The sequence below is a fragment of the Phascolarctos cinereus genome, unplaced genomic scaffold (assembly GCF_003287225.1).
Source record: "Phascolarctos cinereus isolate Bilbo 61053 unplaced genomic scaffold, phaCin_HiC Scaffold_4;HRSCAF=312, whole genome shotgun sequence".
Lineage (NCBI taxonomy): Eukaryota > Metazoa > Chordata > Mammalia > Diprotodontia > Phascolarctidae > Phascolarctos > Phascolarctos cinereus.
The window spans coordinates 710645622-710671636 of NW_027555847.1; the positions used below are offsets into that span (position 1 = coordinate 710645622).

Below are 26015 nucleotides of genomic sequence, written 5' to 3' on the forward strand. Positions count from 1 at the left end.
GGCTACCTTTGTGACTAAGTCACATGACCTCCCTAGACCTCAGTTTTCCCATCTGAAAGTCCCTTCCAGCTTCTGAAGTCCCTTCCAGCTCAAAAATCCTCCAGAGAATGGAAGTGATTCACCCAAGATCACACATGGATTTGGAATCAGAAGACCTGGGTTCAGATGCCAGCTTTGCCACTTATTAGTGGGTAAATCATATAGCTTGCTTTGGACAAATCACTTGACCGTCATGGGTCTCAGTTTCTCCATATGTAAAATGAGAGAGTTAGACTAGATTGTCTTGCAGCTCTAGAAGTTGGATCCCATCAAGTTTTCTAAGCCTCAGTTTCCCCTTTCTGTAAAATAAGGGGTTGGACTTCATGACCTCTCCAGCTCCTTCCAGCTCTAGATTTCTGTTCTTAACCTTTGAGGACCAGCTTTTCCCTTCAGTGAAGACCAGGAAAGAGTGTGAAACCCAGAAAATTTGCTTACATACATCACCCTTGTCCATGCTGGACTTAACACATCTTGGAAGCACAAATCAGCTGAGCGGAACTTGGCATTGGACAGTCTGGCTCTGGAACTCATCGGAAACATGGACAGATGTCTTGGAACATTTAGTCAGTTGGAGGAAGCCTGAAGATAGCAACTCCAGCCATTTCAGCCCCTGCCCATCCCTCTCCTGGTCCTTTTCCTTCCATTTTAGAAAACTCATAAAAGTCCATTGAGGTCCTGTGAGTCCTCTTCCCCTCAAAGATACCCAGAACTCTGGGACCTTAATGATGTCTCTGGCCATATGACAGAATTCATTCTCCCCAAGGCCATCTTGTTCCTGGAGACTTCCTGCCAAGGAGTCCTGGATGATCTCGTTAATGTAATTAATAATGAAGAACAGAGTGGAAACTTGCTCAACATTTGGCTGAAAGGAATTTGGTTTGGCATCTCCCCTTCCAAAGGATTAGAAAAACCAAGGCGTTGGCGGGAGAGACAGGGCTGGGTTAAGCCTTTCTTCCAGGGAGGATGACTCAAGCCTTAGGAGAGCCAGAGGTGATATCCTTTCAGGGTGGATATAACCCTGATGCTGAAGTAATAGATGGTTTCCAGAGACCTCAAGAAGCCACCATTAGCCAGGACTGCTAGTTTGGCACTCATGTCTCTATTTTCAATTGTCTGAGTCTTCTATATCATCCTCGGCACCCCAGAAGTTCCTCAGTTCTCCTGCTTTCCTGGAGGGAGGAGAACTCACAGGAGAACATCTCAGCTCAGAAATGGGACAGCAGCATCGCCAGCAAGGAGTCTTGTCTGGGAAGTTCAGACTCTAAGAGATTGAATGAGCCTCTCAGTCTTTGTACCTTGACCCACATTTGCTGTTTTTCTTTTAAAAAGAAAATCATGGTTTCCATGGCAACCACAGACTCTTTAAGGAAAATCTTGGAGGTTGGAGTGAGGCCTGGGTTTGGGGGATGCTTGGGTGGAATCCCAGATCCTATTCTTCTTGGCCCCACAGGAAAGGAAATGGCTTATCCATTGAGGGTGCTGTGAGCATCTCTAAGGGTCTCAGTACTTGGAAGGGACCAGGCACCTGGGGCTCAAACCCCTGGCCAGAGTCAGGGCAGCCCAGCCAATCCACACATTTGTGACTTCCGTTCCCTGGCAGAGAACTGGTCCCCATGGCAACCACTTTCTTCAGATTGGGCAGAAGAAGGCAGGAAGTTCTGTGGTAAATGCATCAGGAGGGTGATGGGATGATTGGCCATGCTGTGGAGCCTCCATTCATCAAGGCTCTAGACATAAGATCATAGGATCAGAGATTTCATGCTGGGAAAGATTTCAGGGGTCATCTAGCCCAGCCCCTTCATTTGAGGAGCCTGGAGCCCAGGGAGACAGCTAGGTAGAGCCGGACCCAGAGTCAGCAAAGACCTGAGTTCAAATCTAACCTAAGACACTAAACTAGCTGCATGACCCCAGACAAGTCATTTGACCACTTTCTGCCTCAGTTTCCTCACCTTTAAAGTGGAGATGATCATAGCAGCTACCTCCCAGGATTATTGTGAGGATACAATAATATAATCTCACTAAAGTTCCTTCAAAATGTTAAAGCACTTGTAAAAATGCTAGTGATTATGATGATGAAGATAATGTGACCTGCCCAATGTCATACATGTAATACGTGACATTTTATTTCAGATCATCTGAACTCCAGAGACAGCCTCCTCATAAGAAATGACAATTAAAGCTAGAAGAGATCTTGAGAGAGACACTGGTCTAACCTCCTCACTTTTCATATAAAGAAACTGAGACCCAGTAAGTAGCGGAGCTGGGATTCAAACCCACATCTTCTGACTGCAAATCCAGAGCTCACTTCCTTTATTCAATTACTAACATCCTTTGTGGTTCTCAGTCTATGATCTTCTATCCCCTTATTTATACCACATTGATGTCTCTTAGCACATTCTCCCTTGTATCCAGCACCTAGCACTGTGCCTGGCACATATTTGTTGTTGTTCAGTCATTTTTCAGTCATTTCCAACTCTTTGTGACCCCATTCGGGGTTTTCTTGGCAAAGATACTGGAGTGGTTTGCCATTTCTTTCTCTGGTTCATTTTACCGATGAGGAAACTGAGGCAAACAGTGAGTGCTTAATAAAAGCTGGTTAACTGACTGACTGTATCCCAGCTATATGCGTGGCTACCATCCTCTACAAGGCTCTAAGCTTTATGGAAGCAGCAACCAGATGCTTCTTGACAAAAGGGAAAGAACAGTGAATTTCAGATCAGAGGACTTGGGTTCTAGATTAGCTGCTAGAACCTTCCCCTTTAAAATGACCACCTTTCATCTATTCTGCATCTTCTGTTATATTCCTATTTATGTATGTGTTGTCTCTCTCGGTAAAATATCAGCTTCCTGAGGGCAGGGATCTTTTGGGTTTTCTCTTTGTATCCCTAGCTCTTAGCACAGTGCCTGGCACATAATAAGCATTTAATTGACTGATTAAAAGCCTGTCTCTGTCACTTGCTACCTGGGTGACCTTGGGCCAGACACAACCTCCTGGGACTCAGTTTCCTCCTCAGTTAAATGGGACTAGACCAAATTATCTGCAGGATCCCTTCAAGTTCTAAATCTAGCCTTCCACAGCTCCTTTATTCTTTGTTGGTGGGTGTTACCATGTTCTTCCTTGAAAGCTCTCTAAATACGACTGGTGCCCCTTGCTAGAATAGAAGCTGCATGAGGGCAGGGACCAAAAGTCTTGTATTCACCTGTGTATCCCTGACATCATCCAGGATGAGGAGATTTCTGCCTATCTCAAAGAATGTTTGCCAAAGAAATAAAAACAATCCTCCCCCTAAACATCCCTATTCCCTGCCCAGTTAATCAAACAAGCATTTATGAAGGATCTTTTAAGTACCAGACATTGCACTGAGCCTCTCCATTAGCATGGATCCAATCCTCTCCTTTTATCAATGGGGAACCTGAGGGCCTAGAGTGGTCACACTGTTTGCTCAAAGTCATCCAGCTAGTAACAGAGGTAAGATTTCAGGCAATCAACAAGAATTTCTTAAGCTTACTGACTATGTTTATTTATTAAGCACTTACTATGTGCCAGGCAGACAGCTAGGTGGTACCAGAGTGTAATGATCACTGGGCTTGGAATCAGGAAGACTCATCTTCATGAGTTCAAATCCAGCCTCAGAACTTACTAGCTGTATGACCTTGGACTAGTCCCTTAACTCTGTTTGCCTCAGTTTCTTCATCTGTAAAATGAGCTAGAGAACAAAATGGCAAACCACTCCAGTATCTTTGCCAATAAAACAGTGTCGACACGTCAGATACAACTTAAACAACTCAACAATAGCAAAAATGTGTCAGACTCTGTGCCAAGAGCAAGCCAGAGATACAAAGAGAAAGCCCAAAAGGTCCCTGGGGTCAAGGAGCTTCAACCCAGGTCCCTAGGTCATGCTCTTTTCACTGTACCAAGATGAAGTAACTTGCCAAGGTCAAACAATTCATTCACAGAATCTGAGAATTTAAGCCAACCCGTACCCAAACAAGAATCTCTTCTACAAATGGTCACAAGAAGCCACCACTTCCCAAGGCAGCCCATTGGCTCCACTTGAAGACAGATCTCATGGTTAGGAAGTTCTTCCTAACCTCCAGCCTAAATAAGCTACTCTGTTGCTCCTGGTTGTCCCCTTAGGAGCTTTGCAAAGCAAATCTAACCTCTTCTCTCAATATGACATTCCTTTACATGAAGAAAACTGCCTCATCCTCCTGAGCTTTCTCTTCTCCAGAATGAAGATCCCCAGTCCCTTGAGTCAGTCCTCAAAGGACACGTTGCCAGCTTGTGGTCATGTGTAGGCTGAGCACATATCTCAGACGTGGTCAGATTAAATCAGAAAAGCCATGTCACGTCTGTACCTCCCGCCCCACACACAGACATATACACATACATACTTCCCCTTCCACCGATGAATATCTGCAAGTCAGCACTTCTTCCTAATCGACAATCTGCTCTTAAGAATTGAGAGATTCAGTTACTTACTTACAGTTCTGGCAGCCAGTAGGCGTAAAAGCCAGGGCTTAATCCCAGATTTAAACTGTCCCTGCTTTTCACTACAATTGGATGGAATATAGTGGATACTTAATAGATGTTTTTAATTGAATTGAATCAAATTGGTCATGGGGTCTGTTGGTTAATAAGCATTTATTAAATGCTTACTATGTGTCAGGCACAATGCTAAGAGCTGAGGACACAAAGGATCTGCTTTCAAAGAGGGGAAGGGAAGGAGCATTTGTTAAGTGCCTACTATGTGCCAGGCTTATGCTAAAGGCTTTATAAACATTGTCACATTGTAATGGATAGGGCAAGTCAATGAGTATTTACTAAAGTAGCTACCATGTGCCAGGCGCTGTTCTATGAGCTGGGAATTCAAATAAAGACAAAAGACAAGCTCTGCTCTCAAAGAAGGTAGCTGAGTGGTACAGCGGGTAGAGCGCAGAGCCTGAAGTCAGGAAGACTCACCTTCCCGAGTTCAAATCCAGCCTCAAACACTTCCTAGCTCTGTAACCCTGGGCAAGTCACTTCATCCTGCTTGCCTCAGTTTCATCATCCATCAAACGAGCTGGAGAAGGAAATGGCAAACCACTTCAGTATCTCTGCCAAGAAAACTCCAAATGGAGGTGATAGAGAGTCAGGTACACCTGAATGACAGCAAGAGCTTCCAAAGACAGTAAGGGAATAAGCATTTATTAAGTGCCTACTATATGCCAGGCATTATGTTAAAGGTTTTATAAACATCATGTTGTAATGAATGGTACAAGTCAAGTCAACGAGTATTTATTAAGCACCTACTATATGCCAAGCATTGTTCTAAAGGTTTCGGATCCCAAGAAAAGGCAAAAAAACTTTGCTCTCAAGGAGCTCACCATGTAATAGAAGAGACAACATGTAAGCAATTAGGTCAAGACAAGCCACAGACAGGATAAATTGGAGAAAATCAGCAGAGGGAAGGCACTAGCTTGTAAGTTCTATAGTTAGAGTTGAAAGGAAAAAGCCATCTGGTTTAACACTGAAAAGGAAACTGAGGCACAAGAGGCAAGGTGACTTGACCATGATCTCACAAATAATAAGCAGCAGAATTGAGATCTTTTCCTGCTCTCAGGCTCCAGGAATCCTAGAAGGGCTTAGACAAAACCTCTGGCCAAAAGCCAGCTCTTTCCTCAAGGCCAGAGCAGTCATAAGAGAGATCCTAGGAGTTGTGACTCTGCCTGCCTTCACCATTAACACAGCTCAGCTATCTCCCTTCCTAGCGGTGGTCCTCTCCACCGCCACCCCCACTTCCATCCCCCACCCAAGTCTTCTTTCTGATGGCAGCCACATGTCTGGAAGAGGTCCTGACAGCAGGGGGACAGGGTGCACTCACCCACCCCTGGAAACATCAAGGCCAACCCATCTGGAGACAGATGGATGTTCTGGAACAGCTCTGCTCCAGAAAAAGGCTGGAAGCTAGGGTCTGATTGTCCCAGGAGCAGCCCCAGGGCCCTACCCCAGCTGTCCTGGATGGAGAGAAAGCCCAAAAGGCTGGGAATCAACACAGAACTGATGCCTCCTCCCAATGGAATGGGAAAGACTCTCATGACCCTAAAAGAAAAACATTCTATTACAAAGGATGGTTGGATTCCTAAGCTTAAGGGACTCTTCCACCCCTAAAAAACTTGGCAATTCAATCAAATCTGACCTCAGACACTTATTTAGCTGTATGACCTTGGGTAAGTCACTTAATCTGTTTGCCTCAGTTTCCTTATCTGTAAAATGGAGATAATAACAGCACTTATCTGACAGGGTAGTTGTGAGGATCAAAGAATATTTGTAAATTGTAAATTTGAAATTGAAAACGTGTAACATTTTCCGAATGCTTTCAAAACAGTAAAGCGCTACATAAATGCTAGTTGTTATTGTTTTTATTATCATTATTACTATTAATAATTATCTACAATGTGCCAGGCACTGGGCTAGGCTCCTGGGATACCACACCAAGAAGAACTAGTCTCTGCCCTCAAGGAGCTTGCCATTATGTCAGAAGACACCAGTACATGTGCATCTAGGTAATACAAAGGGATTTCAGGGCAGGGGAGGCCCTAGCAGCTGGGGCATGGGGGGGGGGGAGAGATTAGGAAAGTCCTCGAGAAGGACAGAGACTTTGAGCTGAGTTTGAAGGAAAATCAGTGATGTTGTTCATCCTTCATTTTTTTTTCTTCTAGGCAATTGGGGTTAAGTGACTTGCCCAGGGTCACACAGTTAGTGAGTGTCAATTGTTTGGTCTGAGGCCAGATTGAACTCAGGTTCTCCTGACTTCAGGGCCGGTGCCACCTAGGTGCCCCTTGTCCTTCATTTTCAAAGAGGACCAATGACATCACAGGTGATGTCTTGACTCATGGGGGGATTGGATTTTAAAAGTCATTGGTTTCTTTCTTCCAGAGTCATCAAAGCCCAATGGTAGGACAAAAGTCAGGACAACTGGCGATGGCCTAGGATGCAATGGATGACCTTGGTATATTTGATGTCTGACCAAGCTCTAGGCGCTCCATAATGCCTGCTTCAGCTACCTTCATGGCCGTTGGAATAAATTGTTCTCATCCACCCATTCCACTGGGGGAAGTCTTCACATACTTGAGGTGGACACTCCCCCAACTCACCAGTAGGCTTGAGGCATTGGTTACCCTCCACCTGGGTTAGCCTAGTCTGCCAAGACCATTTTACCAGGGGTGTGGCCCCTGTACATGCTACTTACAGCTTCTTGGAGCCACAGGTGAGAACTGAGTGCCAAGTGGACTGTATCCACCAAAGGCGGATGAGTAGCCCCTAAAAGGCCTCTCACTAGAGGTGCTCATCCTCCTGAACACCCCCTATACCAGGGATAACTCAGGGACAGAGATGAGAAGGGAATGCATGGCAGGCATAGAGAGCAACCTGTCCAGAGGTAGAGAGAGATAGGGTGTTGGATTTGAGGTACAGCCATTTTGGGTAGAATGAAGAACATGATATATCTGGAAAGATGGCTAGAGCCAGGTTGTAAAGGGTTTCTGACACCCACCAGACTTTCTTTTAACCTTAAAGGCAATAGGGCAGTCCTGGAACAAAGGAGTGGCCTGCTTAGATCTAAGTTAGAGGTAACATCCTTTGGCAGCCATGCAGAGGATAGATTGGAGAGAGCATCTCAGCTTCCCAGAGTTAGGGCTGGAAGGACCTCAGAGGTCATTGAATCCAACCTCCTTGCTTGTAAAATGAGGAAACTGAGGCCCAGAGAGCCCGAGGGTAAACAATTACAAGTGTCTGGGGTGGGATTTGAACCCCAGATCATCCTGATTTCAGAGTCAGAGCCTCTACCCCACAAGACGCTGCCTCTCAATGGGGCAATGAAGACAACTGGGATGTCACTACAACAGTCCTGGTGAGAGGAGATAACAGCCTGAGCAGACATATCCTAGGGAGGTATCTAAGGCACCAAGAGTTTAGATGACTTGCTCAGGATGACATAGCTAAATAAGGCAAAATTTGAACCCGGGTCTTCCTGACTCCTAAGCTCAGCTGTCTGATAACTGTGCCATGTTGCTTCCTTCCTTAACACTGGAGAGCATCAAAGTCATTGGCCTCACTTAAACCCAATTTACACACAAGTTTAAGACATCACTCTGGTGATATTATTGGTCCTCTTGGAGAATGAAGGACGAACAATAACGATGGATTGCTGTATAGTACAGCTGACACTACCCAGGATCATGGCTTTAGAGGCCATTGAGTCCAGCTTCCTCATTTTGCAGGTCAGGAAACTGAGGCTGAGAAATGTTAAATGACTTGACTCAGGGTCTCGCAATTAATGTGTTGGAGGGTGAGACTATAGAGATAGCTTAGGTAGATAAATAGTGTCGGCTAGAATAGTGACTAGCCTTTATATATCATGTTAAGGTGTACAAAGCATTTTATAAATATCATCTCATTTTATTTTCACGACAACCCCAGGAAACAGATGCTCTTGGCAGCCCCATTTTACAAATGAGAAAACTGAGGTGGTTATCATGAGTATTGACATGTGCAAAGTGCTTTGCAAACCTCAAAATGATATATAAATAAGTAATTGCTGTTTTTGCTGCCATGAGCAACTGAGAAAGTGTCTGCCCTCACAGAACTAACAATCTCATGGGGCAAGAAGCTGAAAAGGAGGGGAGTGGAAGATAAAATGGTGATTGGGGTCAAGGACTCACTTGGGTTTTGAACCCATGTCCAGCATGCTATCCACTAGGCTGGACCGCATGATTATATAGCGTATAGTTAATGATCTAGTCTAATAGTATGGTATTTTAATTTACATATACAGCATATCCTTTGATACAAGGCAGAAATTATTATTCCCGTTTTACAGAGGTTAACTGTCTTGCCCAAGATCACACAACCAGTAAGAACCATGATAAAAACTCAGGTCCTCCGAGCCCAAGTTGACGGCTCTTCACATTCTATCATCTTGTTGGGAAAAACTTGCCCCCCCCCATTGCTTTCATTGGACTCATCCTTCTCTCCCCTCCGATCAGGACTGTACTCATGCATTTCAGAGAAGTGGCTTCCTGGCCCTTGTGGAATTGACCCAAAGAAAATAATCCCCCAGGCTCTTTTGGCGATCCACACTATGGTTTGATGGCCCTTATCTTCCTGAGGGACAGGTACTGGAAACCTCTGAGATTTCAAAAAGTTCTCGTTCTTGAGTTGAAACGGATTTAGAGAAATCAATCTCCTCTCTGCCTTAGGCCAAAGAGGAAACAATGCCTATTTAGAGAGCTAGTCTTTTCTTTCAGATCTCCGGAAGGGAGACTCCAAAGCCTTCCTGAATCCTCCACCGAACTTACTATCAGCTCACTGTGGGACGTCGGACAAATCATTCCCCTCTCTTGGTCTCAATTTTCCTATCTATGAAAAGAGTTGGATTCCTCAGTATCCATCAATCAACCAGCATTTCTTTAGGTATAGAACATACTAAGACGTAGTGAAATAGCCCCTACCCTCAGGAACTAACATTCTATCAGGGAAAACAACACACAGGCTAATATTTGAAAAGCACTTAGCAAACTGCCTGGTATATAATATTTAATATTTAATTCTATATAATCACCTTACAATCTTATATAATACAACACAATAAAACCATTAACTAACCTTTATGCATCATATGTATCATATATAGCCATAACAATAGCTAACTTTTATAGATCATGTTTATGAGGCACTTCATAAATATTACCTCATTTTATCATCACAACAACACCAAGAGGTAGACGCTATTATTGTCCCCATTTTACAGATAAGGAAACTGAGGCAAACAGAGATGCAGTGACTTACACAGGGTTACACAACTACTAAATGTCTGAAGCTACATTGGAATTCAGGTCTTCCTGGCCCCAGGGCCAGCGCCCTATCTGCTGGGCTACCTAGGATGACTCCAAGTTTGTGAACCTGGGTGACTGGTTGGATGGTGGTGCCCTCGAAAGAAACAGGGAAGTTGGGAAGAGGGCTGGGTTTGGAGGGAAAGACAATGAGTTTTCTTCTGGACCCGTTGCGCTGCCGATGGCTGAGGAACGTCTAATTTTGGACACCCACTAGGCAGTTGCTGATGTGGGATGGGAGATTCGGAGTAAGACCAGAACTGTATCTATAGATCTGGGAGGCATCTGCAGAGAGTCGAGGTTTGGAGTCGTGGGCGATGATTCGATCACTTAGTCACAAAGGGTGGGGAGAGAAGAAGTATCCAGAGAACAAGATGGCCCTCCAAGGTCTCTTCCTGCTCTGACAGTATAGCATCCTGCAATGTTGGCCGGGACTTGGCAGGGGGAGGCTCTTGGCCCTCATCAGAAGGAGCCCGAATGAAGATAAAGAGGCACAGGGAGGGGGAAGGCTAAGGAGCCCCCAAGCCTCACTTTGGACGATTCATGCTTTTGGTCTGGGGCCAGCCTCCGTTCCATCCCAGCGTTTCAAAGGCTCTTTGCTAGGTTGGTGTCATCCACCAGCCAGCAGCGGAAGTGGTCACTTCCTCCACAGTAAATACCAGAGGAGGCTCTCATTAGCTAATTAAACCACTACCGCCCTTAGTGCATGGGCCCTGGCTCCTGGCTCCTGGCTCCTAGAGGCTCTGCCTTTGCTAGCTCTGTGGGCGTGTGAGCTGAATGCCAAGGAGATCAATGGGAAGAGGGAGGTTAGAGTAGCAGACAGCTCAGCCTCAGGGAAGAGAGGGAGGGGGCAGGCAGGGGGACAAATGGGATCAGAACCAGACGGCAGAGGCAGGGTGTTGACTTTGGACCAGCCCTGCGGGTACCGAAGGGTTGGGGCCACATCATAAAGGCCCTATTCGGTCTGATGATTCGACCCTGGCAAAGACAGCTTGCTGTCTATCCTCTGCCTCCTTGTCACTTTCTACAACCCACACGTCTAGAGACAGCTCGCCTGAGTTCTCAGAACCCCGGTTTCACAAGCAAAATTCAAGTCAGTTTGGGGTGGTGGGAGGGAGGAAAGTCTGAGCTTCCCAGGCACTAAGGTGCACCAGGGGTGCCACTTTGGAGGGGCCCATGGGCCACTAGGCTGGCTGATCAGTGCCTAGAGGAAAGAAATGGAGGGAGGGAGAGAGAGAAAGACAAAAGGGAGATGGAGGGGTAACAGTGGAAGACAGAGAGGAGGAGGGTAAAGACAAAGAAAAAGAGGGGGGACAGGAGAGAGGGAGAGACAGAGATAGAATGAGACACAAAGACAAACAGAGAAAAAGAAAAACCAGAGAAGAGGGGCAGAAGGGAGGGAGATAGAGACATAGAGAAAGAGACACAAAGACAAAAGGGGGAGAAAAAGATACAGTGAGACAGGAAAAAAAAAGAAAAATAGAGGGGGCAGGAGGGAGAAAGACAGAGATATAGACACAGAGAAAGAGACAGAGATGGGAGAGACACAGAAAAAAAAGGAAAAAACAGAGAGGAGATAGAGAAAGACGGGAGATAGAGAAAGGGACAGAGAAATGAAGAGAGGGAAGAGAGAAAGAGATACAGAGACAGAAAACTTAAAAAAAAAACAAAGAAAGAGAGGGGAGAGAGAGAGGAGGAGAGGAGAGAGAGGAAAGAGAGGGGAGGCAGGGACAGAGAGAGAGAGAGAGAGAGAGAGAGAGAGAGAGACTGGCTATCCCAGAGGGATAGGGCAGAGAGTCAGGGATTTAGGCAGGGCTGGGCTTAGCCCCACTGCTAGATAAAGCTTGCCCACCCATCCATCTCCTTGGCCAGGGTGGGTAGAATGACCCTTGCCCGTGCACTTTAGAAGAATGTGTTAAATTGCCTTGTTTTAAGGGAGGTAGGGCCCCCATAACCTGGGCAGGGGTCAGACAGGGCACACCCAGCCAGGAAGCTGAGAGCAGGGAGGGGCAGCCTCTCTGAGCCAAGAAAGACCTGAAGGCAAGACTGACCCAAGAACCCTGTCAGCCAACACAAACATGCCAGTCCTTTTCTGTTTTCCTCAGATCTGAGTCACAGAATGTCTCAGCTAGAAAGGACCTTAAGAGAAATTCTACTTCAATCCCTTCACGTTAGAGACAAGAAAACTGAAAGGGACAAGGAGGAAATCACTTACCCAAGGTCACAGTGGCAATTATTAAGAGCCAAGACAGCAGCCCAGATTGTTGGACCCGAAGTGGGTGATCTTGCCACTTGCTCTCCGAATGGAAGAGTACAAACCTCAGGTCTTCAGGCCATCATAGAAGTCTGTCACTCCCACTACCCACTGTTCCCCCACCTTAGATTTTGGGGACCCTTGAAAAACCACAACAAGAGGAAGAGAAGTCCCCTCAGCTCACAAACTCTAACCCTGCCTCATCTATCCTCTTCATCCTCTCTAACCACACCTTGACTTGAAACACTTGATCTCAGCCCTCCTAGACCAATAGGCATGCAGCAGCTACAGTGCTGGGCTTGGATTCAGGATGACCTGAGTTCAAATCCTCCCTCAGGTACCCAATAGCTGTGTGATGCTGGACAAGTCATTTAACCTCAATTTACTCACCTGGAAAAGGAGGGGGGGGGGTCGGATGATTCTTTGGTTCCGCTGGACTTCCTGGCTGTAGGACAGCTAAGCACCCCAAGTTGTATCTCTCACTGGTGGCAGCCCTTCATTTCCTCCTGATGACTTAACTGTTTTTTTATTATTATCACTAATCCCTTACATACTGGCTATAGACACAAAAAAGTGAAATATCTCTGTGCCCCTGGGAGGGATGAAACGTGTATTTTTCAAAGAGACAAATAACAATCATAATGGTTAAAGACAGATTTGGTTTCTCCTTTAATGACAATAGTTGGCATTGTTAGAAACTTTAAGGGTTTGCCACTGCTTTGCAGACATCCTCACCTTTGATCCCCACAACAGGTCTGTGAGATCACTACCACATGTTTTATTATCCCCATTTTATGGATGAGGAAACTGAGACTCTGAGAATGTAAATGACTTGGCAGTGGTCAGTGCAGAGGGTAGGTATCAAAGGTAGCATTGGAACCCTGGTCCTAGAACTATCCTGGTCACCCTCCTGTAGACTCTACCTGCTGGAGAAGTTAGGAGGTGCCATAGTACATAGAGAGCTGTGCTTTGAGTCAAGAAGACTCCTCTTCTTGAGTTCAAATCTGGCTTCAGACACTTACTAGCTGTGTGACCCTGGGCAAGTCATTTCATCCTGTTTGCCTCAGTTTCCTTATCTGCAAAATGAGCTAGAGAAGGAAATGGCAAACTGATTCAGTATCTTTGTCAAGAAAACCCCAAATGGACTTGAAGAGTCAGACAAAATCAAACGACAATAACAAGGTGCTTAAACCCCCACCCCACCATCCTCCTGTTTCAAATCCAGTCCTTCAAGTATACCCTCATACCTCCCTTCCCGATAAACCTCTGTATAAACAGAACAGAGACAAGTATGCCCATTGAATAGATGTGGAAACTGAGACCCAGAGAGAATCTTGGCATCGGAGGGACCTTACAGGTCAGTTGGTCCAACTTTCCATCCAATGCAGGCATCTCTAGGACACCATCCATGGCAAGGGACTGTCTCAATGCTGCCTGCACACCTCCAGTGACAGGAAGATCACTCCCTTGTGGCATCATCAATTCCAAAAATCACAGATCACCAACGTAACAAGTCCTTCCCTCGAACTGAGGTTGTTCAGCCTCTATTTGAACACTTCCAGTGACAATATTGACACATGAGTCAGTCTTTACCGGGCAGCTCTGATTATAACGATGTCCTTTTTTTTCACATTGAGAGATCTGCCTCCCTTGCAATTTTTCCCCCCACTGCTCCTCTGGAACCAAGTAGACCAAATCTAAGCCCCCTTCCATGCGCCAGTCATTCAGGTAATAATAATAACAGTAATTATAATAACTCACATTTATATAGAGCTTTCAGCACTTCAAAAGGTAGGTAGCTTGACCCACCTCCTAATGGGGAGGGGTTGGACTCAGGGCACAGAATGAGACATACATTTTTTGGCTATGGCCAATGCAGGAATTTGTTGCTGTTTTTGCTTGACTATTCATATTTATTACAAGGATTTTGTCTTCCCTTTTTTCCAGTGGTGAGGGGAAAATGAAATGGGAGAGAGAGAGAAAGTTTATTTTTGTTCATTGAAAAAAAATTGAACAAAAAATATTAACACACTGAGAGGTAGGTCGCCTTAGTGTTGTTATTACCCCCATTTTACAGATGAAGAAACTGAGGCCCTGGGAGGTTAAGTGAAGTCCAGGGCTTCACAGTTACTAATCCTCAGTGCAGGGAGTCCAAGCTTTCTAACTGTAAGGGGAGTGCTTCCCCTCCTCTCACACCCACATCCACACCCACACCAGGGGAGACAGCAAACATCCCTACCTCCTTCAACCAGAACTATGCTTATAGAACTTTATAAAATAGAGTTTTCAGACCCCTCCCCCTCATCCTCCTGGTCATCTACCTCTGAACTCCAGCCCCTAGAGTTCACGTCAGTGACACATTCAAAGCTGGAACCAGGGGCCATTCCTACGATTTACAGTTAGCATAAAGCATGGTGCTTAACATCTGACCCTGCAAATCTCCTTTCCCCATCCCCAACCATCACAGTATCAGCAGGTGACCAGTCCGCATCAGCAACACCTGTCCCCAGGCTCGGGCAGCTGGATAGACCAGCAGAGCAGTCACTCACCTCCAGCTCCAGGCAGAACCAAACGTCCCCAGAAAGGCTCTAGTCTAGACCCCCACCTCTGAGAGGGGACAACAGCAAGCCTAGCGGGCACTGCCGTGCCTTGGGAGAGAACAGAGCCCTGGCTGCCCCCAGCTGCTCGCTGGAGAGATGGAGGACTGGGCATGAGCCTCATTGGTTCCCTCGCCTCTGGAATTCCCTGGCTGGAAACCAGGCAGCTGATGCACGGGGACTGACCTGCTGCCAGCTCCCCAGACAGAGTGAAAAATCCCACCCTGTTTCCAGCTGGGAGTCTGGGAGGAAAGCCCCAAACTGCTCCTTCCCACCACACACAGACACCACCAGCATCCCCTGGCGACAGAGAGTGCTGACCCATTCCTTCACCTGGGACAGTCTCTCCTGCCTCCCATTCCTAACTACTACAAGTTTGAAGGAGGTCGCTCCAGGAGCTGAGAAAGAGAATCCTATGCAGGGGGACTGGGAGAGGGGAACACGTTGAGCCTAGATTATTAGATGTGGAGAGCATTAATGCACTGTTGGCAGAACTAGGAACTGAAACAGCCACTCTGGAAAGCAATTTAGAACTACGCCCAAAAAGTGACTAAACCATGACTACCTTTGAGCCCCGATACCAGTCCTATTCCACAATGAGGTCAAATAAAAAGAAAAAGGACTCCCCTGCACAAAACTATTTGGAGCAGCTCTTTTGGTGGGAGCAACAAAGTAGAAACTGAGGGGGGAGCCATCGATTGAGAAATAGCCAAACGAGGTAGATGGATGTGAAGCAATACTGCGAGAAATGAAGAGACAGTTTTGGAGAAGCCTGAGAAGACTTGCATGAATGGATGTGGGTGAATTGAGCAGAACCAGAGAACAATTTCTACAATAACAACAATATTGTAAAGGCAATCAGCTGTGAGAGAACTCCAGTCAATTTTACAACCATTCATGATTCCCTGCTTTGTCAAAGCATGCTGCCCACCTCTGACAGAGAAGTGCAGCTCTTTTTTTTTTCTAACTTGGCTAAGATGCAGGTTCATTTTATTCATCTATGCATATTTATTATAAAGAGGCTTTTTTTCCTTTTTCCTATTCCCCAATATAGAGGGAGGTGGCAGGAAGATAAAATAGGTATTTGTTCATTGAAAAAATTATATTAAAAAAATTTTCAGGGAAGAATATTAACACATAGAACATAAAACATTGGAAGGACCAGACCACACAGTGATGGGCAACATGATGCAGTTTTAAAAAGAGATGGCCATATTTGGAGTCAAGAGGACCTGGCTTCAGATTCAGGATTTTCCACTGACATAATCTTTGTCAACAAGGTGGCACAGTGGACATCCTGTTGGATTTGGAGTCAGGAAGACCCAAGTATGAATCCCACCTCAGATATTTACTAGCTGTGTGACCCTCCCCCTCAAGTCATCTAACTTCTTTGTGCCTCAGTTTCCTTATCTGCAAAATGGGGGCGGTAATAATAGCCCCTATCTCCCAAGGCTGTTGTCAAAGATCAAATTACAAAATAATTATAAAGCTCTTTATGAACCTGAGAGTGCTATAGAAATATATCACTTCATCTCTCCGGGTCTCAGTTTTCTCCTCTTATAAAATGAGAGATTTGGATTAAGTGACTTCTGAGGTCCCTTTCAGCTTAAAGTTTATGATCCTCAGAATGTGTGGGCTGGGAGGGGGCTCAGAACAGGGAATGTCAGAGCTGGGAGGGGCTTTAGAACAGGGAATTTCAAAGCTAGGAGGAGTCTTGGAACAGAAAATGTTAGAACTAAAAGGGACTTTAGAACATAGAGGGCTCATTGATTTAAAACTGGGAGGGACCTCAGAGCCATATAGTCTAATCCCTTCATTTTACAGAGAAGGAAATTGAGGCCCCAGGAGGTGAAACAACTTTGTGCACACAGGTTTTTGTTTTTGTTTTTTCATGAGATGCGAGATTTGAGCTCAGGTTGTCTGACTCAAAAACTACTGCTCTTTCCACTGAATTTCCACTGAATGTCAGAGCTGGGAGGGACATCAAAGCCTTTCTAGTCCATCCTCCCTCCTCTGGCCCCTTCCATTTATAGACTGTGAAATTGAAGCCCAGAGAGAGGTGAATAGGAAAAACCAACAACCCCCCACCTGCTACTTCCTGCCTGCCGCGTCCTAGGGAGAGGACCCCAGCACAAGGAAGGGGATGGTATTGGGAGGAAGCCACCTTTGCTTCCTGTTTGGGGCACTGGTCTGGTTTATGCCATTTCCAGGAAACAAAGCCACAATGGGTGGGTAGGGCCTGGAGATGAACCGAGTAGCCTTTGAAAGTCCCCTAGGCCAATATCACTAATGTCTATCTCTGAAGGTATTTCCTCACCCCTACCTGCACACACAGTGGCTTCTGACCTCCAGGATTTCCTGGGGCAGGGACAGGGGCAGTAACCACTGAGGTTTCACGCTGTGCTGATGGAAAGGATAACCACCCCTCCTAAACACTTTCTGGTGGGCACTCACATCCACTCCATCATGTTTCCCCACACAATTAACTTTTCTGACTGTGTTTAGCCTCCAAGAGCATTAAAAGATTAAGAGATGCCCACATCTGCCAGCCACCCCGTAGATGTTGAGTAGACTGATGGGTAGTGGGAGAGATACTCTGGGAAGGGGCAGGGAGAGGTAGGAGGCATTTTTCTGATCACAGAGAGTGACTTCCCTGGGGTATCTTTCAACCCTCCCCAGTTTGGAGCACAGTGACAATCAGAAGTGATGGAGAAGACTAATATTCAGGTAGAGATTGGACTACCAATCATTCAATCAATAAGCATTTATTAAGCACCTAATATATGCAGGCACTGTGTTAAGTGCTGGGGACACAAAAGGGAGACAGTCCTGTCTTCCAAAGGCTTACATTCTATGGGAGGTCAGGGGGAGAGGAAGGATATATACCTTGAGATAGATGGATATGTACATACATACATATATATACATATACACACACACACATATATAATATATATATGCATATATATTATATATATACATATATTATATATACATATTATATATATACATATATAATATATATACATATATGCATGCAGAAACAGACACAGACATAGATATAGCTGGAGATGGAGATGTTATAGATATAGATATAGGTATGAGTATAGGTTAGGTATGAATATCAGTCAGCTAGGTGGCTGAGTACTGGAGTTGGAAGGAAGTCTTGGGTTAAAATCTCATTTCAGACACATAATAGCTGTTTGACCCTAGGCAAGTCACTTCATTCATCTCTATGCCTCAGTTTCCTCATCTGTAAAATAGGAATAATAATAATAATAATAACAATAGCAGCACCTATCTCCCAGGGTCGTTGTGAGAATCAGACAAGATAACTTACGTAAAGCCCTTGGCAAACCAGAAAGCACCACATAAATGTATTAGGTATGAGGATAGGCTATAGTTAGAGACATGAGAATAGAGACAGAGATTAAGACTTTTTAACCTGGGATCCATGAAACCCCAAAGGGCCCATGGAGAGAGTTCAGGGGGTCTGTGAACTTGGATGGGGAAAAAGAAAATTACATCCTTAATTTCATTAACCTCTAAGAGAAATTTAGTATCTCCTTCGATTATGAATACAGGCAACAAACACTATCCTGAGAAGGGGCCCCTTGGGTTCCTCACACTGCCGAAGGGGCCTATGGCACAAAAAAGGCAATGTTGTTCTATTTTCTACATAGATCATAGGTTACATGCTTACATATACTATATTTACTTCGTATGGGCATACATAACAAGGGAGATATGTATATGAATATAAAAAACAAATACAAGGGAATTTGGGAAGAGGAGGTGGGCTTCTGGCTACTTGTCAAATTCTGAGATGTTTTAGTTGAGTTCTGGTTCTGTGCGTATGTATTAGGGGAGATGTGGATGGTGATGGAGGGTGTAAGAGTCAGCTAGGGGGTACAGTGGATAGAACTGTGGGTCTGGAGTCAGGAAGATCTGAGTCTGAATCCAGCCTCAGACACTTACTAGCTGTGTGACCTTGGATGAGTCACTTAACCTCTGTTTGCCTCAGTTTTCTCATCTGTAAAATGGGGTGTAATAATACCACCCGACTCCCAGGGTTGTGGTGAGGATAAAATGAGTTAATAGCTGTAAAGCACAAAGCAAGTAGTAGGTGCTATATAAATGCTAGCTATTATTATTATGGGTAGATGGAGACTTTTGTAGAATATTAGAATCAAAAAGTCTTAGAATTCTATCCTTGAATTCTGGAATCTGGAATATTACCACTTTTGTGATGAAATGCGAATTCCTTGGTGGGACATTTCTACAGACCTGGTAACCTTTTCTGCAAGATCAACGCCCCTAAGAATGAGAAATGCGGTCTGTAGTGCAAAAGACAGTTGGTCAGCCATAGAGGTCACCGTGCTCAATCTCTCCATTTTACAGATAAGGAAACTGAGGCCCAGGGAGCTCAGGCCTGAGGTCATACAGACATTGAGAGGAGAGATATGAGCCCAGGTCCTCTGACTGAAAAGTCAGTGCTCATCGCACTGGAAGACACCATAGAAGGGATGATCTAATCCTCGACCACATAAAATGTGGGGGGAAGGAAGAGGAGAGATTGGGAGGGGTGATGGGGGAGGAGGAGGGTTAGGGTTACTCGGGGAATGCACCTAAGGACCTACAGGCAAGCTTCAGGCAGGTTAGCTGTCAAGAGGACCTCTAAGGAGGAGGTCCACACACTTCACACTGTTGGCCTCAATTTCCTCATCTGTAAAAATGAGCTGGAGGAGGAAATGGCAAACCACTCCAGTATCTTTGCCACAAAAACCCCACATGGGGTCACAAAGAGAGTCAGACGCTACTGAACAACAGCACTCCCTTACAGGCCTGCAACCATTATAAAGCGTTCTAGAAATGGGAACCGATGTTTTTCCCATAGAAACACAGGCCGGTTTATTTTTCTATCATTACATCGTTCTCAGTAGATGACCTCGAATTAAGGGAGAGGATGGAGACAGCTCTTTCTTGGGGAGGGAAAAGGTTTTGAAAGAGAAGTCAATAGAAAATTCCTTTGGGAATGCCAGCCTCCAGAGCTAGGAGCGCCAGGCATGGCTTGGAATTTTTCCCACCCCTGGGCCCGTTCCATTCAATTTAAGCCCACACCTGGTAGCTGAAGAAGGACCAGTTCACCCAAGAGCTAATGTCATTGTTTTCTGTTGCTAACCAATCCAAACAGGCTGCCCCACCCCCACCCCCACACACCCCAAAGTCCTTTCTCCAGCCCCTCAGAAAGCTTGCGAGGCACAGCTGGCTCTATCCCATGGAGTTCTTAATCTTTGCTGCGAAACCCTTTGGAAGGTTTTTTTTAAAAAAAATAATTGAAGGAAATGCCTACTTCAGATACAAGTTAGTGAAAACAAAGGTGAATATTTTTTCCCCAAAGAAGTTCATGGACTCTTCGGGTATGGAGAGCTCAGCGTGGCAGAGACAGTAATAATCTTGCAGGTGATTAGGAGGAAAGTACTTTGTAAACTTTACTTCTCTGGATGTAGGGATCATAGGGTTCAGAGCTGGAAAGTATCTTGGAACAGAGACTGTCAGAGCTGGGAGAGTCCTTAGAACAGGGAATGTCAGAGGTGGGAGGGCCCCTTAGATTAGGGGATGTCAGGGCTGGAAGGGGCCTTAGAACAGGGGATGTCAGAGCTGGGAGGGACCTTAGAACAGGGGATGTCTGAGTTCAGGAGGAGCCTTAGAGATTCAATTAAATTTGACCAACATTTATTAAGTGCAGGCCACTAGGTGGGGTAATGAAGAACAAATACAAAGTTTATTTGAGTTTTCACTTCCTCACAAGGCAGTTTGTAAAAAGAAGAGCAAGGGGGGGAGAGGAACATTAATGAGTGGTAAAGCTGGTGTGGAGGCTAGAGTCAGGAAGACTTGAGTTCAAATCCAGCCTCAGATACGTCCTTTGTGGCCCTGGGCAAGTCATTTACCCACTGTCTACCTCAGTTTCCCCATCTGTAAAATAGGGATAATAACAGCACCTACCTCCCAAGGCTGTTGTGAGACAAAATGAGATAATATCTATAAATCTCTTTGCAAACCTTAAAGCAGTATATAAATGCTAACTACTTTTAAGATTAAAAAGCTCCCCCCATCCTCTTCTACTTAATTATAGACCTAGAAAAGAACTTAGTTTAAGCTTCTCATTGACAGAAGAGGAAACAGAGAGGTTAAGTAGTTTGCCACATGTCTCTCAGCTACGAAGAAGCAACCATCTGAGGCCCCTTCCCACTTTAAATCTTATGGTACAGTCAGTTCAAGAGAAAGAGGGAAGAAGGAAGAATGAGGGGGCATGTATAATGCCAGAGCTATAGCCGGAAGGGTCCTTGGAGACCATCTAGTTCAACCTGCTCTTTTTACAGAAAGGTGTTCAGAGAGAGAAGTGAGGTGACCTGGCCAGAGGCACACAGCAAGGGAGGGAGGGAGGCAGGATTCTGATCCCTCCCTTTCTCACCCCGAGTTCAGCATTCCCTACCCTACAGAATACATTCTAGGAAATTCCTGGGCTTTCTCCATGGGCACTCCTGTCCCCACTCAGGACATATTCCCTGAAAGAAGCTATTGGAAAATTCCTTTATAGCCATTGTCTCCTGGAGCCTGTCAGGCTGGGAACAGAAGCTACTCAGAGAAAGAAGGGATTCTTCCCCCAGGGAAGTGAACCAGGCTTTAGTCGTACACCTAATCAAAAAAAAAATCAGCCGCAAACAAGTGGGCAGCTTCCAGCCCCCGCTAGGAATGCGTTATTCTCCATAATGTCATATATTACCAAGGACTCAGTGAACTAGCCCCGCCTCCCTGCCCTTTACCTGCAGCTGGATCAAAGCGTTCCATCTAAGGTTTCTGCTACTAATTTCCCTCTTGCTGGGCAAGTCTACAGCTTCCTGGGCATCGTGAGCACGGACCAGAAGGTCTAGCGCTGCCAAGAGGGATGGAAAGCTATCAACCAGTTGGGGTAGTACAGGCAGAGCTGACTCTGGAGCATCTCTGCACCTATGTGGTGGCCAGGCTTCTGTAAATTCTCTCAACCCTTCTAGGGAGACAGCCTGGGGGCAAGAAAGAATCCTGGCTGAGGATTCACAGGGCAATGAGAATCAGGAGAAATCTAAGAACATGGAAAGTCTGAGATGGGAGGGACCTTAGCAAAGAAAATGTCAGAGACTGAGAATCCTTGAGAACAGAGGATATCACGTCTGGGGGACCTTAGAAAGGAGAATGTCGGGGCAGCTAGGTGGTCCAGTGGATAGAGCACCGGTCCTGGAGCCAGGAGGACCTGAGTTCAAATCTGGCCTCAGACACATACCACTCACTAGCTGTGTGACACAGGCAAGTCACTTAACTCCATTTGTCCTCACCAAAAAAGAAAGAAAGAAAGAAAGAAAGAAAGAAAGAAAGAAAGAAAGAAAGAAAGAAAGAAAGAAAGAAAAGAAATTAAAAAAGCAAGGAGAATGTCAACAGTGGAAGACAGAATATAGAAATGGCAGAGCTAGAAGGACCTGAGAATATAGAATGTCGCAGCTGAAAGGCACCTAAGAACATGGAATATCAGATCAGGAGGGAATGTCAAAGATGGATAGAATGTCAAAGGTGAAAGGGATCTGAGAACAATGTCAGAGCCATAAGGGATCTTAGAACATAGAACTTAGAACATAGAATGTCAGCACTAAGAGTGACCTTATAACAAAATATCAAAGTTATTTTTCAGATGGGTAAACTGAGACCCAGAGAGGGGAACTGTCTTACCCAAAGTGACACAGCGAATCTGTGGCAGATGCAGAACTAGAACTCGGAGTCTTCAGGCTCAGAGCCCCAAATTCCTTCTGCTGCCCCAGTGGTGATGATCCAACTACAAAAATTCCAGCAGTGCCGGAAAAACCTCCAGACACAGCTTGTCTCAATCACAGCCACCTCCTCACATGGCTTTTCCACGGAGGACCAGCCCAGGATGATCAGGTCCTCTCCTCAGCCGATAGCAATGGAATGCAGTCCCTGCCAGCTGAGGGAAGTTTGCTAACACCAAAGAGCTGAAGACTTAGACTCTCTGGAGCCCCGCATGCCTGGGATCCCTGCCTTCTTCATCCTTTCCTCCTCAGCCACAGGATGCAGCTGCTAAGACCACTTCTCTGTCCCTGACTCGCTCCAGTCAAAAGTGACAAGCAGATGGCTTTCACAATTGCCACACACACATATTCAGAGACCCATTACTTCCTCCCACTCTGGGGGCTCATGGGAGTAAGCCAGAGAGCCCTCAGTGTCTGGTATGTGGTGAAAGTTTGTTGACTGACTGACAGTCCACAGTCAGCTTTTGCAGAGAAGAACACTGAGGCCAGGAACAGTGAAATGAAAGGTCATATAGCTGTGGTACATCTGACCCTTCTCTCAATGCAATGTTTACCTTTTCATCATGAAGATAAAAGCATTAGCCTCAAGTGCTCAGCTGTGGGGAGTGACTGAGATATAAGTGGGGCACAGGGTCTGAGACAAAGAAGCAAGTGGGGGGAAGGATGAATGAATGAATAAAACATTTATTGAGTACTTACTACGTGCAAAATACTGTATTAAGCACTAGAGATACAAATGGAAAAGTCAGACGTCCCTGTTCTCAAAGATTTCTCATTCTAGTGGGGAGACAACACACAAGGAGGGTTTCAACTACAAATCAGACAGAAAAAAGTCCCATGGTCCTTAGGGTACATTAGGAAGGAAATTCGTGTTTATTAAGCACCTACTACGTGCCAGGCCCTTGCTAAGAGCTTTACAAAGATGTTCTCATTTGATCCTCACAACCCTGTGAGGTAGGTACTGTTATTATCCCCATTTTACAGTTGAAGAAACTGAGATGGACAGAGGTTAAATAGCTTGCTCAGGGTCACACAGCTAGGAAGTATCTGGGGCTGGATTTGAACTTGGGTCTCTCTGACTCCTGGCCCAACACTCTATCCACTGAACCACCAGCTGTCAGGCTCATGGTAATGCCTCTTCTTTAAGGATATGATCATGGTGAGAAACTGGCCTAAAATTTGTCCCTTTTATATGAGAGGGGAGGTCCAGGCCTATGACGTTCACTGTTGGAAACTCCTAGTGTGGAAATTCTACCCACTAATACAGAATAACAACTCCTCTAGAACTTAGAGAACTGTCTGAGGGGGAAACAGCAGTTAATGCTTTTTACTAGCCCTGTCCACAAAACCTCAGTGGATGAGGTAGGAAATGGACGCCCTGGTGTGAACCACAGTTTTCTCATCTTTCCAATGAGGACAATGTTCCCGGCAGTTTCTAGTTTACTGGACCCCTCAGGGGCTTAAATGAGACAACAGAACAAGACAGGGATTTTGTAAAGTCCAAGGGGTCAGACAGATGTGAGGATCAGTCATGAGTCACTGAGGAAGGCCTGAGTCTGAGAGCGCTAGGGATGGAAGCCTGGGAGCGGGCTCCCAGCCCAGCCAAGGCTGCAGCGTGGATGCCGCTGTGAAATCTACCTGTCCCTCGGGGGCAGAGAAACAAAGCGGGGGCTCCCATGCTGGCCTCCCCAGCTCCCTCCAGAATGGGAAACAGGCTGGGCTTGGCAGGAGCCAAAGACACAGAGCCCCCAGCTGGAGCAATTTCATCTAGGCCTGTTCTTCCTGAGGGGCCTTGGGGAGGAAGAGGATTCAGGAAGGGGCTGAGCCATCTCTAGGCCAGTCTGACCTGTAGTCTCCCCCACCTCCCATCCCCACTTTCCTTCTGCTTGTGACCTTGGACTCGTCATGGTCCTTATCTGGGCCCAACTGCTCATTCTACTGAGGAGGAAACTGAGACCTGGTGAGGTTGGAACTTTGCCAAAGCTTCTTTAGGTATACAAATGGTAAATGAACTTCTTCCTAGCTCTGATAACTCATGCTCTAAGGCCCTTCCCAGCTCTCACATTCCCTATTCTAAGGCCTTTCCTAGCTCTGACATTCACTGTTCTAAAGCCCTTTCCCTGTTCTAAGGCCCCTCCCAGCTCTGCCATCCTCTGTTCTAAAGGCCCCCATCTCTGACATTCCCTGTTCTAAGGCCACCCCAGTTCTCACTTTGTATATTCTACAGCCCCAACCTGTCCGGACATCCTGTGAATCTCGGATTCCTTCCCAGACTCTAGATGGCCCGAACCCTTATGCTGACTGTTCCTGTGTTGTGTTCCCATCACGTCCCATCTGCTCTCCATCAGCCTCCTTGACTCGCAAGCTTTTCCAACCCTGAGTGTCTCATTTGTTCTCAATTCTTTGTAATTTGGCCGTGGTTGGGGGTAGGATTGTAAGGAGAGAGTAGGAAGATGTAGTAGAAGGGGCAGGGGAAGGCAGAGGCCAGGAGGGAAACCTGAAGCCAAGTCCCTGAGGATAGCTCATCCTCCCCACATGTACACCCACCCAACCTGGACACTGGGAAGCACCATTGGCCCAAGCTGGGTGAAAAAGAATGAGGAAGCCAGGCCCAGCCCTCGGCAAAACTGGGAAACCAGCAGTGTTAAGATCTGGCACTTCTCATTCTGAAACTGAAACCTTACATTGTGCCAAGGGTAGGGCTGGGGGAGATAGGAAATCCGGGGGTCTGTGTGTTAGCTCTGGGAGACTGGGCAGGACAGTTCCTCTGACTGTGCCTCAGCTTCTTCCATTGTAAAATGAGGAGAATGGACAGAATCATGTCAAAAGTCAGAGGATTATAAAATTAGAGCTGGAAGGATCCTGGAATTCATTTTATACAACCCCCTGCCTCATCTGACATAGGAAGAAACTGAGGTCCAGCCAAGAGGTCAGGAGATGTGTGCAAAGCTAGTAAGCTGTCAAGTCAGAATTTGAATCCAGGTTCTGAGACATTAAATCCAGGACTTTGTCCGTTACACCACAGATGTTGACAATCTGTAGTCTATATTCTATGTGCTAAGCTCCCTTCCTGATTACAGCTACGTTCTAAGGTCCCTCCCAGCTCTGACGTTCCCTGTTCTAACGGTCTAATATTCCCTCTTCTAAGGCCCCTCCTAGCTCTGTCCTTCTGTGTTCTAAGGCCCCTCTCAGGTCTGACATTCCTTGTTCTAAAGCCCTTCCCAGCTCTAACATTCCCTGTTCCAAAGCCCTTCCCAGCTCTAACATTCCCTGTTCCAAAGCCTCTCCCAGTTCTGACAGTCTCTGCTTTTGTTCTAAGCATCTCTAAGAGCCCCTAAATGGGCCGTGGTCTTTGCTGTATGATTCTATGTCCTCTGCTTACCAGGTAGGGGG

General features: G+C 45.9%; 1 protein-coding gene across 10 annotated transcripts in view; it reads right to left on the reverse strand.

The window, feature by feature from the left end:
* The window catches only part of CMKLR1 (chemerin chemokine-like receptor 1), a 59894-nt gene that overhangs the window by 22366 nt on the left and 11513 nt on the right, over positions 1–26015 (reverse strand). For 5 of the 10 annotated variants that reach the window (XM_021007949.2, XM_078154380.1, XM_078154377.1 and 2 more), the window contains exon 1: positions 22525–22972. The exons of 2 other annotated variants lie outside the window; for them this stretch is intronic. The gene's annotated coding sequence lies outside the window, so the exon portion shown is untranslated. Of the gene's footprint in view, positions 1–478; positions 501–14715; positions 14813–22524; positions 22976–26015 lie in introns of those variants that run through there. 3 more of the 10 variants (XM_021007959.2, XM_021007958.2, XM_021007957.2) reach the window with 3 other exon arrangements.